Source organism: Peromyscus maniculatus, chromosome 11 (genome assembly GCF_049852395.1).
Source record: "Peromyscus maniculatus bairdii isolate BWxNUB_F1_BW_parent chromosome 11, HU_Pman_BW_mat_3.1, whole genome shotgun sequence".
NCBI lineage: Eukaryota > Metazoa > Chordata > Mammalia > Rodentia > Cricetidae > Peromyscus > Peromyscus maniculatus.
The window spans coordinates 66,509,841-66,527,160 of NC_134862.1; the positions used below are offsets into that span (position 1 = coordinate 66,509,841).

Consider the following 17,320-nt stretch of genomic DNA (forward strand, 5'->3'; position numbering starts at 1 on the left):
GTTCTCCCTTTCCCAATATCCCAAAACAACCTCAGGAGAGAGGGGAAAAAAAAAAAAAACACCCACACTGCCACTAGCCATTTAATGAGTGTGCAAGCAAAGACCATATATTTCAAAATAGCAATAATAAAAAATACCCAAGTCCTGGGCCCTAAGTTGTTGCCTTAGGCCAGCTAAATCCGAGTACATCCCACAGGCAGATGGTCTGTGTGTGTGTGTGTGTGTGTGTGTGTGACATTGAACAAGCTAAGGAAGATAAGGTCAGGGGCTTAATCCACAAATAACCAGACACCTTTGCTCTTTGTAATAACGACACGATCCTTACTCATGGGACAGCTGCCTTGCAAAGAGTTGTGCTCTAAAGAGTCTGGGGCAGGGAGAAATTGAAAACGAAAACTGAGTACCAGCCTATCTATTGTCATTAATGAGCAAACAAGTCACAGTCACAGCCTCCTGGAAATGAGAAAGGGACTGTGCTTCAATTTGTCCTCTCCTCTCCATGGTTATGACTGCTGCTGTTGTTGTTGTTGTTGTGGGGTCAAACAGATGCTGGATTTCAAAAGGACAAGCCCTCTGAGTGCTCCCCCCAAATAAATGTCCTCTGACAGATGCTCCACCTGCCGAAGAGAGTATTTGCAGCCTAAAGGTCGGATGCAGAGAGAAGAGCGCCCTGTTCCTCTGCAGAAGCGCCTCTGTGGCCAATTTAGCTGCTGTTTTACAAGTCAAAAGCTGGCCTTTCAACTGCCAGCCTGGAGCTCCCACGTGAGACTGGAAAATTGAGCTGCTCTCTGCCTGTGGTGACCCACTGAGTAATAAAGGTTTGCCCAGTTGCTTTGTTTCTCTCTCTTGTTTTCTTTCTTTCTTTTTTTTTTTTTTAAACAGAACTCAGCTGACAGTCTTCATGACGATGATCGGGAGGGCAAGGGCAAGTTAATACCCACCTCCGGCTCCCCGGGGAACCACGCCGCTGACAGGCTTGGTCCTGTCAGCAGGTGTGAGTCAGACGCACAGGCAGCCGGGTAAGAAGGTGCCATTTTGTCGTCAATGTTTCCACCACCGCACAGAAATAAATAGCTGGAGAAAATGATCCGGGATAAAAGAGCGATCCGGTCGGGAGGCACACTGAATAGCGAGTCCCTATTGAATATGGCTTCATTATGCAATCTCTCTTTTCACCAAGGGATTGCAACCCCTGGTGGAACCAATTGTGACAAGCAAGTGCTGACAGCCCTGGGAACCAGCCTTGCTGGCTGCCTGGCCACTGATTTGCAGCTCTGAAGCCTAGTCCCATCACTGACTTTCTAGCTGAGTGTAAGAAAGAATGCGATTGGCTTGAGTCTCAGTTTTCAAATCTGGAAAGTGGGATCAGGATGAGCCCCAGACAGATCATAATTTCCCCTTTTAAGTATCACTAACAATGTCCTTGGAGATGATCATCTTTCTGCTACTGTTTTTTTTTTTTTGTTGTTGTTGTTGTTGCTGTTGCTTTGTGGGGTTTTTGTTTGTTTTTTCCTTTTGAGTTAGGGTTTCACTGTGTACTGCTGGCTAGTGTACTACTAGCTAGCCCTGAACTTGCTGTGTAGACAAGGGTGACTTCTGATTCTCAATGGTCATCATGTTTCTGCCTCCCAGCCTGCCAGCATTGCTGGTGTGCACTACCATACCCCGCTCTCTGGAGACACGCATCTTGTCTTGCCATTTATTTTACGGTGATAATTAGCCTTTCCCATCCCTTTCTGGTCACTGTTGGAGGTATGGTGTTTAGATAGGTCAAACTACACGATATCAAAACAACCTTAATTTACTCATCAAATTACTGTCCTGTAAGCACTGTTATTAATTTCCCACTTGAAGAGATTGAAAGTTAAGCTCTCAGCTATATTCTATGTGGCTTTTTTTCTTTTACAAAAATCACTTTGGCCTTCATTGGTAATAAGCTAAACAATTCATTTATAATATATATTCAAAGGAGGACCCACAGTATATAGTTCATCATAGAGAGTGAGAGAATTGTCTATAAATCCTTTCATTTGTTCATTATGAAATCTAGAATTTTAAGCACATTGACTCTCATCAGTTTTGTTTGTTTGTTTGAAAACAACTCAGTGGTTCACTATTTAATGTGCACATTAAATATCTATTCTTGGACCTCAATCCAGACCTATTGTCTATTAGACAGAGTCTCTGGTGTAACTTGCAAAGATGCCCCTCATGGCTGTCGTGAGCACATGTGAACGAGAACCACAGATCAAGTTGCTTGGATCAAATGGATCCACAGCGACCCGGTGTAGCCTTCCTCCCCCTTCTCCGCTGATGCTTTTTCCTTCCTCTCAATTGCAGGCCGAAAGTCTTGGCGTTAGCCTGAACTTGACTCTTCTTCTCACATTTCACATCTAATCCATCAGCAATCTGGCTGGCTCTACTTTCAAAATCTATCCAGCGGGAAGATATGTGTATATACTCAGGCTCCATCTCTTTTGCTGATCTTTTCCATGGTGTCTTTTCTTCATAGCAGACAGGGTGATTGTGTTAAAACTTGAATCTGACCATTTCATTGCATTGCTTCCAAACCTCTGATGGCTCCCTCTTTCCCGTCAAAGACAAAATCCTTATAGTGCCACCCAGGCCTCTACTGATCCAGAGTGTCACCTCCTTGCTCTCTCTTCCTGTTCTTTATGACTGCAGTCACAAAGTTCCCGTTGTTCCAGGTGTATGCTCATCTTCAGTTTTTCACCACTGGCCACCTCAAGCTAATTCTATCACTTCTGCTGTGTCTCTGTTCAATTGCATCATACCTCTCCCAGGTGGTCTTACTTTAATCTACTCCCTGACTCCAGGCACTTATCACCACTTAATACATTTTCTAATCTACTTACTGGACCATTGTTTATTATTCATTTTCCCTGGCTACAGGCACCATATGATGTGTATTTGTTTTACTCACTTCTACATACCAGGTATCCAGGGCACTGCCTGGCATATAGTTCATGGTCAGTAAATTGTAGTTATTGGTTTTTTTTTTTTCTCTTTTGGCAATTTGGGGGCCTGCCACCCAGCTCCCAGAATAAATACACAGAGACTTATTACTACTTATAAATGCCCAGCCTTAGCTTGACTTGTTTCTAGCCAACTTTTCTTAATTTAAATGATCCCATCTACCTCATGCCTCTGGACTTTTACCTTTTTCTATTTCTGCATATCTTTTCTTTCCTTCTTATTCTCTGGCTGGCTGCGTAGCTGACCCGTGGCATCCTCCTCTCTTTCTCTTCTTGCCCCTTCTTCTTTTCTTTTTGTCCTTCTATCTATCCCTCTCCTGCTTTGCTATTGGCCATTCAGTTCTTTATTAGACCAATCAGGTGTTTTAGACAGGCAAAGTAACACAGCTTCACAGAGTTAAACAAATGCAACATAAAAGAATGCAACACATCTTTGCATCGTTAAACAAATATTCCACAGCATAAAAGAATGTAAGAAATCTTTAATATTCCATAGCAATAAATATTTGTAGCATTTGGTGAATGAATGATGCTTCTTGACTCTAGAGAGAGCAAACCAGAGAAGTGGTTTTTCTCAAATGAATACTGCCTCAACAAAGTTTGGTCCTAATTTAGTTTGCCACTGTGGGGACAATCCTAGATTATACATTATTTTAAGACTTGTATGATGCTATATCATATGATACCATACTCCTTCTTTATTTATTTTTATTTTAGTTTATGTATCTGAGTATTTGCCTGCATGTATGTCTGTGTACCATATGCATTCCTGGTACCCTTGGAGGTCAGAAGAGGGTGTCTGACTCCCTGGAACTGGAGTTACAGATGGTTGTTAGCCTCCCATGTGTGTGCCCAGAATTGAACCCAGTTCCTCTGGCTGAGCCATCTCTCCAGCCACAACCACTCATGTTTTTCAAATTAATAGCTAAGAGTTGTTTAACTACTTCTACACGGTCAACCGATAACTAATGTTACTAGACATTTTACTTCAGCAACATGCCTGCATGCAAATCAGGAAATGAGTGAAACAGGCCTAGGCTCTTGTCCCATGATCTCCAAAATCTTCCAGGTCAGGTGGAGTCAAAAGTCAAACTATTGGAGGGCCATTCTCTGAAATGGTTTGTAATAGAAACCCAGCTCGTCGCAGAACACGTGCTAAGGGAAGAAAAGGAAAGCTGTTGCTTCATGTGTCTATTTTTATTTTACTGGGCTTTATCAAAATCTCCCACTGAAGTGGCTGGCCCAGCAGGGCCAAGAGATCAAGAACACCTCACTAGCACGCAGCAGCCGCTACTCTTCCCCCGGTAAAAACACGGGTCCCTGGAAGTCCTCCACTTCCCGCCTCCCAGGACAATGCTTTTAATTAGCTGCGCCAGATTTCGCAGAGAACAAAAGCTCCCCATCCCTCACAGGAAAAGCTTCTACAGGAGATATCTCACTGGGGAAGCGCCAGGCACACCACAGGGAGAGAACATACAGGCTGTTCTGAGCTCTGCAAAGACACACAAACTGGATTCTCTAGGGAGTCTCGGGGTTAGACCGGCACATTTTTCTCCATGTGACCACACCCCCCCTTCCAACACCCCCCCCCCCCGCCCCCCAGATGGCTAACGTCTGAGGGCTTCACCTTCCTCCTCCCTCTCTCTGTTGGGGTAAGGAACCTGGGGGTGGCAAAATAAGCTTGAATAATCTTTAGAATCGAGCATCTGGGAAGCAGTGGGGAAGGAACTGGGAGTTTATTTCAGGTGACAGACATAGAGCAGGCCCCTATTTTTTTTTTCCCGAGACTAATAATATTTCTGGAATGGAGAGGCTTGAATCATATGTCTCTTCATATCGCTGTGTGGGAAGTTTCAGTTATGAGCCCAACAATCAGAGACGGTGGTTCTTTTAGGACTCGGTGGGGCATGGTGCAAAGGAATCTGGAAGCGCTTGGGATGGGAGGGGGTGGAAAGGGGTGGGAGGGGGTGGGAGGGGTGGGAAGGGGTGGGTGTACACCAAAAGGGAGCTATGGGGGTGGCGGTGGGGACGGCTTCGTCTGAGCCTGTTTTGGAGAATAAAGAGGATGGGGCTAAAAGAGCTTCTTTCCAAGCCTTTTGTTTCTCCGTTGAATGTTTTTTTGAAAAAAAAAAAAAAAAAACAGAGGGGAAAAAAAATCTCATGTAAGAGCCTCTTCCTGAGTAAGCTCACTGTCAGGAAAGGAAAATCCACGCGCTCCAGTGGTCTATTTTTGTGACCAGAGGCTCCAGGCCCTCCACACAGACTCTTCCTTGCTCTGAAGGAAAGGAAGCTGGGTGTGAGTCTCCTGTCCCGGGAACGGAATGGAAGAACCTGTGTTCCCCGAAGGCTTCTTCTCCATTTTAGGAAATGAGAATACAGTCCAGGCTGCAGGGGGATGATGGGCCTGAGGGTGGAGTCCATTAAAAAAAAAAGGGAGGGGGGTGTCTTTTCTTATATCATTCTTTAGGCAAACAAGCATGGAACTGGACTTTAATTAAATAAGGCTTAAGTGGCTGTGCTGTACAGCGCATGTTCCTTCTGGTCATTAAAGTTTACTGTCCTCACCTGCCTCTTGGCAACCTGTAGGTCGGGACAGGAGGCTTGATTGGGGATTTTAAAAGTTTGACGTGTGGGCCCAAGGGAAGTCCTGAACATCAGCTGCCCAGGACATAAGGCCTCTTTGCACATTTTTCATATGTTCTGTGCAGGGACCTAAAGCATTCTGTGTTTTCCCCTCTGCTGGGTCTTCATACAGAAAGTGTGAAGGATGTCCAACGCAGGGAACAGGCTTGGGATTTAGTGTCCCCTGCCTCCCTCGGTACTTCCTTCAAGATTACCTGCTGCAAAGACCGCGGGGACTTGAGGACAGGCAGTTCAGCAAGTGTGACAATCACATTTGCTAGGTTCTTCTTGCTTCCTCCCCAGCGAAGATGACCTTAAAATAGAACTCTGTTTTGAAAGGGTTTCAAGGGAAATTGGTGAATATGGATGGAGGAAGGAAACCGGAAAGGTCCAATTAAAGGGAAAGGCAGAGTCCTGCGGATTTGTTTGTTCGTCAATGTTCCAGGGCAGCACTGACCCTGGTATCAGCAGGCCCTCCTAATATGGGGGCCTGATTACCACCGCCGCTCTTAACCCTTTAGTGCCCCGAGGGTTATCACTAAACACCTCCATTAGAACAGGCTCTTTGTGTTCTGGGCCTGTCCATCTTGTGCGCCTCCTCACCCACTCACCCAGCTTCGTCGTCTTTCTTTCAGTTCCTCAAATATGTCCTGCTTCCTCTCTTTCCTGGCCTTCAAGCATGCCTTTTCTCTCTCTGCTTCCACTGGAGAAGTGTACCGGAGGGAAGCCTCCTTGCTTCTCCTGTACTCTGGGTTAGGCTTCTGTGGACATCCACAGACCCTGCTTTACCTGTCAGTTAGTATGCTCCTTCGTAATTGCTTATTCATTTCCCATTACTGGCCCGTAAACAGCTGAGGGCAGCACGGATGTCTTTGTCTTGTCTGCCATTGTATTCCCAGTGCTTGGCAGGCGCTGGTTAGCTTGTATTGAATACATGGACACTATTCCAATATGAAAATTGATGGCTGATGATATTTAGTTAAGTACCTGCTGAGGCACAAAGATAAGGCCCTGAGTTAGACTTCAGGCTACCCTCACCTCTCTTCTCACTTTATTCCAAGGTTCCCTTTCATCCTACCCTCCCCATAATCATTTACATGCCTCTTGGTCTGCAACGATTGCAGTCAGCTGGGGCCTGGGACTCCTTGATTAACCAAGACTGGCATCTGTCTATGTCTAATTCACTGATTTACTCTATTAATTTGAAAATTGCTTCTAATGATAATTTTTAAAAGACGTCTTTATGGTTTTGCCTTATCTTTGAATTTTTTTGAGAGCAGGAAGAATGCCTTAGATTCTTTTACTATCTAATGTTTTAGGGTACACAGTCCTTAAGGTCTCATTTTTCTTATAGTGCCACTGTGGAAATGCATGCAGGATATATTCAGTGATATGGCAACTAGACAAGTTTCTGAAAGGAAACTGGTTTCAGCATGGGCTGGCAAGCTCCTGCCCAGAACAACGTGGGGGCCACAGCTTTGTCAGTTGGCTAGGAACAAATGCTGGGAAAAGGCTGTTCCAGGGTGCCCTCTAGTGATCCAAGGCACCGCTAGGTCAGAAGTCCTTGAACTTCAGCAGGAAGTCAAATCATCAGGGGAGTTTGCTGAGACTATAAATGCCGTCCAATAGGATGCCATACCAGCTGGAAGATCCGGTCTTTTCTCCATCAGAACCTTCAGGGATCTACTGCTGCTGTCCTTGACCACAGGGCTGACATAGCTGGTCTCAGAACATTCAAGCTCGTTCTGATGTCCTGGGCATGGATCACTCATTCTTCTTCACTGACTCTGTGTGTGTGTGTATAGAGGGAGGGAGGGACGGAGGGAGAGAGAGAGAGAGAGAGAGAGAGAGAGAGAGAGAGAGAGAGAGAGAGAGAGAGAGAGCACCCTGGGCATGGATACAAGATTATTCTTCACCAGACTTGGGGGAAGCTGAACCATTCAGCAAACATTTTAAGGAGGATTGCATCCACCCTTTCTTAATGTTTATACCCAACCCAATGAATCAGAAATGAGGGGCAGCTCCAGCCCCTCTCCTTGTTTTATGCCCCACGATATTTACACTGATGGCCAACATTGTGTCAAGGTGTACAAATATATCATATGGAGGTCTCTAGAATCCCTGGGAATAGAACATTCTTTGTACCATCCAAGCAGAAGCAGTGTATACTGAACAATTGGCTCAAGCATAGGCACCAGGCATAGTGAAGCTAGGATTCACTTTCATGCATCTGTGCTTGTATTCTGCTAAGTAAACTCACTGGCGAGGCAAACAAAGCAAAAGCCACATCTATCTCTGTATAATGAAAAGGACCCATTCATACTCAGAAACCCAACAGACCATGTCACAGCAACAAAGCAATTGTCTCTCTGAATCTCAATACATTTCTTCCTCTGGACAATTTTAAATGAAGGCTGTTGCTTTACTTAGGGGCTGTCAGCACATTAAAATGCATTCAGAGTCATGCAACTTGATAAAGTACTCTGGTGTGCAGCTCAGTCCTTGCCTAAATCTTTGATGTAGTTTTCATGTGCCGGAGGCACCTCCTTGAGTTAGTGCAATGGTTAAATCATATTTAGTGGCCACAACACCAGATTTGCACACTGCATTGGGCCCTAGAAATAAAAAGGAGGGCCAGCTAAGACTTGGTGTCCATCTTACTGCAAGGGCAGAGCCCAGAGGGCACTTTATCTTTTGATGCAATATAATGCTTGCCCTACAGGAAACATGAGCTGAGGGCTAGGATAGCACAAGACAGTTATCCTCTCTGTTCTCAGGAACAAGTTGAATAGAGCAAAGCTATCACAGATGCCTCTGATATTCTAATAATTGATGAACATTAGTATTTTCATGGGGATTGGCTAAAGTCACGTCATTTGGTTTCAAATTTGCTAGGACAAGTCTCTCTCCTTACAGAGTCTCCCTCCCTTACATTACCTCGGAAACAAGCCATGACTGGGAAGGTGCCATCTGATTTCAGCCTGCTAATCGGCTTTTCCGGAAAACTTTAAGCATAGACCCACAGAGCCCTTAATGAGAAAGCTCATTAAAAAGCCGTCTAGAACGGTGAAACAAATTACATGCACACACAACCCACTCTTTTCCTCTCGGCTTCCTTCTCTCCCTCCCAGACTGTGGCGTTAAAATGACAAGGTGAAGTGAGTCATCAGGTGGAAAAGAGACCCTGCCACTCCAAACAAGCCATCTCTACCTCCTCGCTTTGATGGCATTTTCTCTTGCTTCACTGCTGCACTAAAATGTTACCCCACCAGCAGGAGGGCCATGTACATGTAATGATGGCCTTGGTAAAGCCTTTGATTGTGTGTATTTGGGTGGAATTTGAGCTTGTAATTGGCGAAGGCACGCATTGTCTGCTGCAGAGTCTCTCTCTAGAAAGCTTGTTTATCCCAGGGCAAGCCAAGTTTCCTTTTTTTTTTTGGGGGGGGGGAGGGTGCATTTCCTGGAATGTTAATTCAGGATGGTAGAGAGTATCCATGGCTAACTCCATGATAGCGTCTTATTAGATCTTTCCCTAGCACATTCTTCTGTGAGGAAACCCAATGCTAACTGGGAGTTTCATGAGCTAAGCTAGGCTTCCTGCCTCCTGGCTCAAAAGGAAGTGATGGTGGTGACTGTCTATTGGGAGGAAGAGATGAGAGATATTTTTTTTTTCTTCTCTTATCCTGGGAAGTGTGAAAGGAAGACTACAAATACCAAAGTTTCCACACCTGGTAAATGAGCAATGTTTGTGGGGAAGAGGAAATCCTCCCCACCATCTTGCCCCTTGATTCACAAGGCTCACAGGTGTCTTAGGTATGGAGAATCAAATTTTTGTAACCTTGCTGTGTTCCATGCTGAGATCCAGAGTCAGAAGACCAAATTAGCTGTACCCTCCAACTGCTTCAGTCTGGAGAATTTGCCAAACACCTCTACGCCTCGGTGTCTGCCATGTCCCAGGCACAGAGCCAGGCACTCAGAATGCAAAACCTGAGAAATCGCCACCTTAAAGAAACATTAGCATATCATAAAACCAGATGCCAAGTGCTTTATTGACTCTATGTAGCAGTCACATGGAAGCGCGGAAAGGGACTGGGTTATGTCTTTGAGGTTGAGAAGAGTGAGCAGGTGACAGGTGATGAGACTGGCGATCAGGAAAGAGGGCTCAAACCAGAAGCTGGAATAAGATTTTTGAGGGGAAAGAATTCACGTAAGGAAAGGAAAGGGGGAGACAGACAGGTGGACCTGTGTGGTTGAAAGCATTGAGGATAGCAGAGGAGATTGAAATCTTGACAGAATAGGAGCAGGCTGAGGAGAACAAGCAGCCATTGGCTTCAGAAGCTACAAGAAGCCAGCCATGATAGAGACTGAGAAGCATCTGTGAAGACCGGACAAACAAGACGTCCCTGGGGACAGCAAGAACAATCTCCGTGGCGCTTGGGGTTGGTGCACAGTGGGATGAGTGAATGGAAGTGGAAGTAGCAGCGTATTCGACAAGTTTACTGGTCTTGGCTGGGAGGAAATGGCTATGATTTCTCAGGGAGGAATAAGGAATGAAGTAAGAGGAGTCAGTTTACAAGGGCAAGGTGGGATTAATGGGGTTAATTCCTGCCTAATACAGTCTGAGGGTTAAGTGAGATTCCTGTGGTGAAGGCTTTTCTTAAAGATAACCATACATGTGAAGTATGATTATCCTGCTGTTGAAATAACAACCCCTCTGCACCCTCACAAGGCATTTGAGCTTGCTTATCTCTTAGAGGCTGAGATAGGTAAATCTCACTGTGGATGGCCTTTTGTGTGTGTGCTGTTTCCCATTTCCTCCTGCCACCACTTCAGGCATCAGAGCCCAAGAACCGTGTGAGCCCTCCTTGACATTTCTTCCTGCCAAACAACACAACTCACTAGGTCCCCTGGGTCACAACAGGAAGCTGGGGCTTGATAAGCGAGAAGCCATTAAGGGAGAGGACAGGAGCCTCCCCATTGTTATTAGGAAGTGGGATTAACATCTAGACCTCTCGGGAACTTTGCTTTCCCGGTTTATTAGATTTGTATCAGTGAACTGGGGAGCCTGGGATGGGGGGCACATAGACTGTCCTCTCACAGACATTTGAGCCACCCCCACATCTCACTTTAGGAACCGAAAGTCCCACCAGGGCAGAGTTTTGTCTGTTTTGTTCACTGTTGCGTTCCCATTTGCCTGGTACATGGTTGTGTTTAATAAATAAGTGTTAAGTGAATCTATTCATCCATTTATGTTTCCACTGATTTGAAAGAAAAAGTGTGTATGCTATAAGCCAACCATCAAGATTTTTGTAGATAAACAGAGATAAAGGGCAATCAAAATAATTTTAAGAAGTATACTCTGTGCCAAGCATTTTGCATATATGAGATCTGTAATCACAGTCACTTCATACATGGGGAAACTGAGATTCAGGAAGAAGTCATTTGGTTGAGATGTAGAGCTGAAAAGTGATGGAGCTGGAGCGCCTAGCTGCCTGACTCTAAAATTTACACTCTTTCTACTCCAGACCCAGCTCACTGTTCTTTGGCACAAACCATATCTGGACCATCTTGAACTTGCCATATTCTCCTGTACGCAATCCTTTATCTAGGACAACCCTGGCTGTGTTTTCTAGCTGGCTAATACTGTTAAAAACTTCCGTGAGGCTTTCCTAAAATGATAGTCTCTGGCAGGGGTGGGTTAACCTTCCTCTGCGGTCCCACAGCCCCCATTGCACCCCTCCATTATTGAACAAATGAGAGACCTTTGTGCTTCACTTTGCTAGATGTTGCCAAAAAAAATTTTTTTTTTCTTTTGGTCTTTTGAGACAAGGTTTCTCTGTGTAGCCCTGGCTGCCCTGGAACTCGCTCTATAGACCAGGTGGACCTCACTACCACCAGGCTAGATGGTAAGACTCTTAAGGCAAAGAGCGTCTTCTTAAACTGGGCGGTGGTGGCACATACCTTTAATCTCAGCACTCCGGAGGCAGAGCCAGGCAGATCTCTGTGAGTTCCAGGCCAGCCTGGTCTACAAAGTGAGTTCCAGGAAAGGCACAAAGCTACACAGAGAACCCCTGTCTCAAAAAAAAAAAAAAAGAGTGTCTTCTTAGAGAATACAGCTGTATACTTGCCTTTGTGTGTTAATCCTCACAACCTCTACCCATGGCAGAGGCAGCCATATGTAAGCCTGTTCTACGTATGAGGAAGTGGAAGTTTCGAGAAATTAAACAACTTTCCCAAGATTACAATGAGGAAATAGCTAAGCCAGGAACCAAATGCAGGTGTGACAAATCCCAAAGCCCAAATTCCTTTTACTTCACTGAGCTATTCTTAGAATTATCTGTATTTCTCACAGCTTGGCCGTGGAGATGAAGAGACGAATACCAACCTGAACAATGAGACTAGAGAGCTAATGTAGGTTTGTATACATTTCTTTGGGGGTGGTGAGGCATGTGGAAAGGGAGAATTTCCCTTCCCTGGGGAAGGTGGGAACTGAAAAGCTTTCATGAAGTTGCTAGAAGGTTTGGAAATTTGTTCACTAGTTTCATAATGATGGCTCAAGTTGGAAAATAGTTGTTTTCATCAAATACTGGTGGTTAGCTTAGGGGAGAGACAGCCACCATTCCCCAGGTCATCACTGCTTCTAAGTCGTTCCATCTAGATGCCAAGAATTTAGCCCTAATGCCTGCTGGTACCTGCTTAAGTAACAACTTGTAACCAGGCAACCCAATCAGACATTAATCACATTGTGCACCCCTGTATGTGTGTGAAGACTGCTTTACATAATCACACTTTTAAATCTTACACAGTATACTTTTTAATGAAACCACCGCACTTTCAGGCTTATGGCTCTGTGGAACAGGGTAGTAGCTCCTAATTATATGCTAGCATTTTTTTCCTGCTCTTGTCCTTCAATTGCGGGCATCCCTGGAGGCTGCTTTCACTGTATTCTTTTCTTCAGGGAATTATTCTCTTTTCTGGGCCTGGGAGACTGTAAAGTTCCTATAAAACCAAGCTTAAAACTCCAAGCAAAGCATGGCTTTACAATGCATTGTATAATACCTTCTTTGTCTACTCCAGAGGGCATTTGGGGGAAGCGCAGTGGGTGGCTGGAGACTGTTAGAGGGTCTCTGGCAGCAGGCAATTAGGACGATGTTAAACTGCTCAGTTTCCTAGATGTGTGGCCTTGGGCAAGCCTCTTAAACCCCATCAGCCTGTAGTCGGGATCCATAAAGGAGTGGGGAAAAAAAATAGTATGCTAGTATCCTGATATACAGGACCATTGTGAAGGTTAATGAAATCATGCAAAAGCGCTTGGTAACTGCTCTGCTGTGAGAAGCCAACAAGTGTTCATTCTAATGCTGATTGTCATTACTCTCACTGTTAATGATGAAGCTGTTTGGGTGGCAGTGATTTGAAACCTACGAAGCACTGTTCAAAGGCTAAGTAAGACGATGGTGACCACGACAATGGCAACGATGATGATGATGATGATGTACATGTGGAGAAATGAGATCCAGCTTGCATGGTAGAAAAAGTAGCCGACAGAAAAGTCTGATCCTAATGCTGTCCCTACCACCACCCAGCAATGTGACCTTGGGCCACATTTCACCTACCCTGTTTCTTACAAATGAGGTAATTTGGTGAGACTATCTTTTTGTTGTCATTATTTTTTGAGACAGTGTTTCTCTACATCCCTGGCTGTCCAGGCTGTCCTTGAACTCACAGAAATCCTCTTGCCTCTGCCTCCAAAATGCTGGGATTATCCTGAATTCCATCTCAGGTCAGAAATCCTGATTCTATTGGTGTTGGAAAAATAACTTGTATAGAAACCTTTTGGTTATTCCTGGGATGGAGAAGTAGTTACTGGCCATTACTCAGCTCAGTGGTAAAGCATCTCTGAAGTTGATGAATGCTAACTCCCTTGTTTCTAAATGGTCTTATAAATAAAAAACATGGAACTACATATGGGGTAAAAACCTAGAGGTCATGGAAATAGGGAAGCCACAGCTACTCTCACCTCACCAACTCCACAGCTTCCAAAGACGAGCTACTTCCTGTCTACCCACACCTATATGCCTTGCTGTTCTGCCATCTGATTTGCTCTCTCTGTCCAGCTACATCACTTCCTCTTCCTGGCCAGCTCTGTCACTTCCTGTCTGTCTGTACAGACTTCCATGGTTAACTAATGTTGGAACTTAAGGCATGTGCCACCATGCCTGGCTCTGTCCCCAGTGTGGCCTTGAACTCACAGAGATCCAGACAGATCCCTGCCTGCCAAGTGATAGGATTAAAGGTGTGTACTACCATTGCCTGACTTCTATATAGTGGCTGGCTTTTTCCTTTTATCCTCAGGTAAATTTTATTGAGAGACACAGTATATTGGGGGACATAATACATCATCACAACCCTGTTGTAATCAGAGTGAATGTCCGGGGGGAGTGCTGAAAGGCAAACTCTTCCCATACATCTCAAGGGGTTTGGAGGACACCACAAGATGATAGCTGGCAACTGTGATAGCAATGCTGAACTGGACTACACGAACACCAAATTATGCCCAGCAGCCATAAACTCAGGTAAGTGTATGCAAGAACCCTTAAAACTGGGGCCGGAATGATAGTTCAGCAGTTAGGAGCATTTACTGTTTTTTTAGAATTCCATCCCCAACAACTACAGGGCTCACAGATGCGGCTGACTCCAGTTCAAGGGTATCTGACTCCCTCTTCTGACTTCCATGAATTCCTGTATGCATTTCACATAAACTTATGAATGTACACACACACACACACACACACACACACACACACACACACACACACACACAAATGATAAATTCTAACAAACAAAAACCTTTGGGATTTGTGGCTTCAGTTATGTGGTGCCTGTAGCTTTCCTATACAGCTTGTAGAGTTCCTTGCTTTCCATCTTCTTGACATTCACTGAGTATCTGCTATGTGCTAGACGTGGAGGTGAACTTGGAGGCAGCAGAGATAGCCCTCTCTTTTCAAGAAGTGTTATTGGATCGCACATTTTTACTGTGGGGGATTCTTGCACATTCCCAGCACCATCCTGTATTGAGCTTATATTGTTCCTCTACTATTCTGTGAAAACAGAGAGGTTTGTGTATCCAGCTTTGGCTTGCTTCTTCACCCCCAGCCCTCCAGCAGCTCCTGGATGTTAAATATTATCTCTCCATGTGACTTGTAGCAGAAGGAAGAATCATCTGTTACTCTTTTACTTCCCTAATGAGTCCTCAAGCTGGTTTGCAGGCCAGTGATGGATCTCCCACCTCCTTTGGAGAAGACTGATGAGGGTTTGGATTTAGCTGCTTGATGTTAATCTCCTGCAGGACTCAACTTTTATTCTTCTTGTTTCTTCTTTCTGCCCCACTCCCAAATAAAACCAAATAACCAGGACAAACAGAAACAATAGCTAAAAATAGACAGTAAGGTGTGGTGGCAACACCTTGATGGGCAGGCTGGATGTTTCCTTTGCTACCATGGTAACTACTATCAAACAGCCTGCCACCCTTCTGGCTGCTCTCTGTAAATGTGAACCTTTTTTTTTTTTATATATATATATAAAGTGCTCAGATCAACTCAACTACCTAAAATACTTTCACTACCTTTCAAGACTCTCCTTAAATAGATGTCTACTAATTTCTTCAGATAGTTTCATAAATGTTGAATGCAGTATTGAAAAATCTCCTTATACTTGTTGATCTTTATATTCTCTGGGGTTGGCAGAATATGGTAAAAACAATAATAGAACATTTTTTTCTGGGGCTAGAGTGATATCTCAATGAGTAAAAGTGTTTGCTGTACAAGCATGAGTTTAACCCCAACACCCTCCTAAAAAAGTCAGAAGTGGTCATACACACTTTTTGAACCTCGTGCTGCAGGAGGTCTAGACAGGAGGATCCCTGGAGCTTGCTTACAACCTCCTCTAGGACCAATGAGAGACCCTGCCTTGTAGGACAAAGGCAGAAAGTGGAAGATCAGCACACACACCGTCCTCTGGTCTCTGTATGAGTATAGGCATGTTTACCCTTATACATACAGGAATATACACCACACATACGTTCCTCCTCTCACATACTTGCACATGAAAAATTTCCATAAAAGTACTTAATTAAAAATCAAAGACTTAACACTTAAAGTTACTTCTAATTATCTGGAGAATTAATGCTAGATTAACTGAGTTCTCATTCAACAAATCATTGGATACATATCTATTAAAGGCTTAAAAGTGTCATGCATTATATAAATACTGTAAATATAAACAAGATTAAGGAATGGTTGCTAGGGCTGGGTGTGGTGGAATATACCTTTAATCCTAGCACTCTGGAGGTACCAGTTGGATCTCTTTCAAGTTTGAGGCCAGCCTCATCTACAGAGCAATAACAATTAATACTCAGAACAAACAATTCCGATTACATCATAAATATGAGATTTCTTGTTTTCTTGTTGTTGACTGTTTTCTGGTGACTAAGATCTTCCCCCCCCCACCCCATGCTGGGAACCAAGCTCAGGGCCTCGCAGGCTGGGTTGGTACTCTACCAGGGGGCTACACTACCAACCTAAGAATGGCCATTTGGGGGTGGCATTGCATGTCTCCACAATTCCTGGCTTCTTTCCCTTTTTTTTCAAGTTGCTGAGGATTGAATCCAGGGCCTCCAGCATGCGAGGCAAGTGCTGGGACACTGGGCTACATCTCCAGCCCCTGGTTTCATCTTCTATGCTTGGTGATGAGCAGTTTACAAAGTGCTTTCATGTCTGCCTCGTCGGAAACACAGGTTTTTAAAAATCTCATGTTCTGGACATTGTTTCCCTTCTGTTGTGTGTGTATGTGGAGCTAAAAATTCCCAACGAGTGCTATTATAATGGTAGTGTCCTCTGCTGTACACCTGAGGTGGTTATTTGGTCTGGGGCTCCTCAACCATCCAAGCCTTTAGGTCATAATCTCAGAAATGCATTCTTACTTCATTTTTGCTTTATGGTTTCCCTTCATTCAATTGCTGTTCATTCACATTCAATGCCTCCTTTTTATGGGAGTGTTAATAATGGGTGAGCACCATTAAGAAGGTGGTCAAAGAGGTGGCAGTACTAGGTTTCAACCTGTGACCTATACTTTTTGACCAGATGTCTTTTAAAGACACTATGCTGTCATTAAATGCTATTTATCCAATGATACAGTCTTCCCAGTATATCACAGACCTCTCATATATTGCTAGTATATATTTGGTTGCTGTTGTAAGTATGTCTAACCAGTTTACTTTTAATATGTAATATATATTTAATATAGAATAAACATTTTATTTGATTATTTATGCAATTATTTAATAAAACAAATAAATATATATTTAATATATATACACATTTATGTATTATTTATTGTGTGTGTGTGTGTACATATGTCATAAGGCCAGCATTTGGAGTTCAGGGGACAATTTTTGGGAGTAGGTTCTCTACTTCCACCATGTGAGTTCTAGGGACTGAATTCAGCTGTCAGTCTTGGTAGCAAGTACCTTTACCCATTCATCCATCTTACTGGTTTTATATAATATTTCATATATATAATAATGCTGTTTTTAGTTCTCCCAGGGTGTACCTATGTACCTAGGGATTATGTGGTCACTGAATCACATTTACTAAATGTTAAACCTAATACAGGCAGGCCTTTGGAACATGAAAACCATTAAGTTT

The 17,320-nt window shown here is 44.0% G+C and overlaps 1 long non-coding RNA gene across 1 annotated transcript; it reads left to right on the forward strand.

Annotated features, from left to right (window-relative positions):
• The first annotated feature begins 4,593 nt into the window (after positions 1 to 4,593).
• On the forward strand, positions 4,594 to 13,369 carry LOC121821321 (uncharacterized). Its single transcript, XR_013043356.1, has 3 exons — positions 4,594 to 4,648; positions 11,971 to 12,029; positions 13,011 to 13,369. It is a non-coding gene; the product is annotated as an uncharacterized LOC121821321 (long non-coding RNA).
• Positions 13,370 to 17,320: the final 3,951 nt, after the last annotated feature.